The sequence below is a fragment of the Cicer arietinum genome, chromosome 1 (assembly GCF_000331145.2).
Source record: "Cicer arietinum cultivar CDC Frontier isolate Library 1 chromosome 1, Cicar.CDCFrontier_v2.0, whole genome shotgun sequence".
NCBI classification, from domain to species: Eukaryota; Viridiplantae; Streptophyta; class Magnoliopsida; order Fabales; family Fabaceae; genus Cicer; species Cicer arietinum.
The window spans coordinates 28698249-28700655 of NC_021160.2; positions in this window are offsets into that span (position 1 = coordinate 28698249).

Consider the following 2407-nt stretch of genomic DNA (forward strand, 5'->3'; position numbering starts at 1 on the left):
TGGATGAACATTTAGGTCATCTTCGTCCTCCTTAGGATTATTCTTGTCCAATTAGGAATTTTAACTAATCTTGTGCATCCAATAAGTGTGTTTGCATCATTGGATGAACATTTAGGTCATTTTCGTCCTCCCTAGGCTTATTCAAGTCCAATTAGGGTTTTTACCCAATCTTGTGCATCCAATAGGTGTGTTTGTGTCATTGGATTAACATTTAGGTCATTTTCGTCCACCCTAGGCTTATTCAAGTCCAATTAGGGTTTTTACCCAATCTTGTGCATCCAATAAGTGTGTTTGCATCATTGGATGAACATTTAGGACATTTTCGTCCTTCATAGACTTATTCTTGTCCAATAAGGGTTTTTAAACAATTTTGTGCATGCAATAGGTGTGTTTGTGTCATTGGATGAACATTTAGGTCATTTTCGTCCTCCCTAGATTTCTTCTAGTCAAATTAGGGTTTTTAACCAATCTTGTGCATCCAATAGGAGTATTTGTGTCATTGTATTCACATTTAGGTCATTTTCATCCTCCCTAGGCTTATTCTTGTCCAATTAGGGTTTTAAACCAATTTGTGCATCCAATAAGTACATTTTATGTCATTGGATGAACATTTAGGTCATTTTCATCCTCCCTAGGCTTATTCTTGTCCAATTAGGGTTATTAACCAATTTGGGGATCCAATAATTACATTTGCGTCATTGGATGAACATTTAGGTCATTTTCGTCCTCCCTAGGCTTATTCTTGTCCAATTAGGGTTTTTAACCAATCTTGTGCATCTAATAAGTACATTTGTGTCATTGGATGAACATTTAGGTCATTTCCTTACTCCCTAGACTTATTCTTGTCCATGTACGGTTTTTAAACAATCTTGTGCATCCAATAGGTGTGTTTGTGTCATTGGATTAATATTTAGGTCAATTTCGTCCATCCTAGGCTTATTCTTGTCTAATTAGGGTTTTTAACAAATCTTGTGCATCCAATAGGTGTTTTGTGTCATTGGATGTACATTTTTGTCATTTTCGTCCTCCCTTGGCTTATTCTTGTCCAAGTAGGGTTTTTAACCAATCTTGTGCATCCAATAGGTGTGTTTGTGCTATTGGATGAACATTTAGGTCATTTTCGTCCGCCATAGGCTTATTCTTGTCCAATTAGGGTTTTTAACAAATCTTGTGCATCCAATAATTTTGTTTGTGTCATTGGATGAACATTTAGGTCATTTTCGTCCTCCCTTGGCTTATTCTTGTCCAAGTATGGTTTTTAACCAATCTTGTGCATCCAATAGGTGTGTTTGTGTCATTGGATTCACATTTAGGTCAATTTCATCCTCCCTAGGCATATTTATGTCCAATTAGCATTTTTAACCAATATGTGCATCCAATAAGTACATTTGTGTCATTGGTTGAATGTTTAGGTCATTTTCGTCCTCCCTAGGCTTACTCTTGTCCAAGTATGATTTTTAACCAATCTTGTGCATCCAATAGGTGTGTTTGTGTAATTGGATGAACATTTAGGTCATTTTCGTCTTCCTTAGGATTATTCTTGTTCAATTAGGGTTTTTAACCAATCTTGGGCATCCAATAAGTTCATTTGTATCATTCGATGAACATTTAGGTCATATTCGTTCTCCATAGGCTTATTCTTGTCCAATTACGGTTTTAAACCAATGTTGTGCATCCAATAGGTGTGTTTGTGTCATTGGATGAAGATTTAGCTCCTTTTCTTCCTCCCTAGGCCTATTCTAGTCGAATTAGGGTTTTTAACCAATCTATGCATCTAATAAGTGGGTTTGAGTCATTGGATGAACATTTAGGTCATTTTCGTCCTCCCTAGGCTTATTCTTGTCCAATTAGGGTTTTTAACCAATCTTGTGCATGCAATAGGTATTTTGTGTCGTTGGATGAACATTTTTGACATTCTAGTCCTCCCTAGTCTTATTCTTGTCCAGTTACGATTTTTAAACAATCTTGTGCATCCAATAGGTGTGTTTGTGTCATTGAATGAACATTTAGGTCAATTTCGTCCATCATAGGCTTATTCTTGTCCAATTTGGGTTTTTAACCAATCTTGTGCATCCAATAGGTGCTTTGTATCATTGGATGAATATTTTTGACATTCTCGTCCTCCCTAGGCTTATTCTTGTCCAATTAGGGTTTTTAACCGATCTTGTGCATCCAATAGGTGTGTTTGTGTCATTCGATGAACATTTTGGTCATTTTCGTTCTCCTTAGTATTATTCTTGTCCAATTAGGGTTTTTGACCAATCTTGTGCATTCAATAAGTTCATTTGTTTCATTCGATGAACATTTAGATCATTTTCGTCCTCCCTAGGCTTATCCTTGTTTAGTTAGGGTTTTTGAACAATCTTGTGCATCCAATAGGTGTGTTTGTGTCATTGGATGAACATTT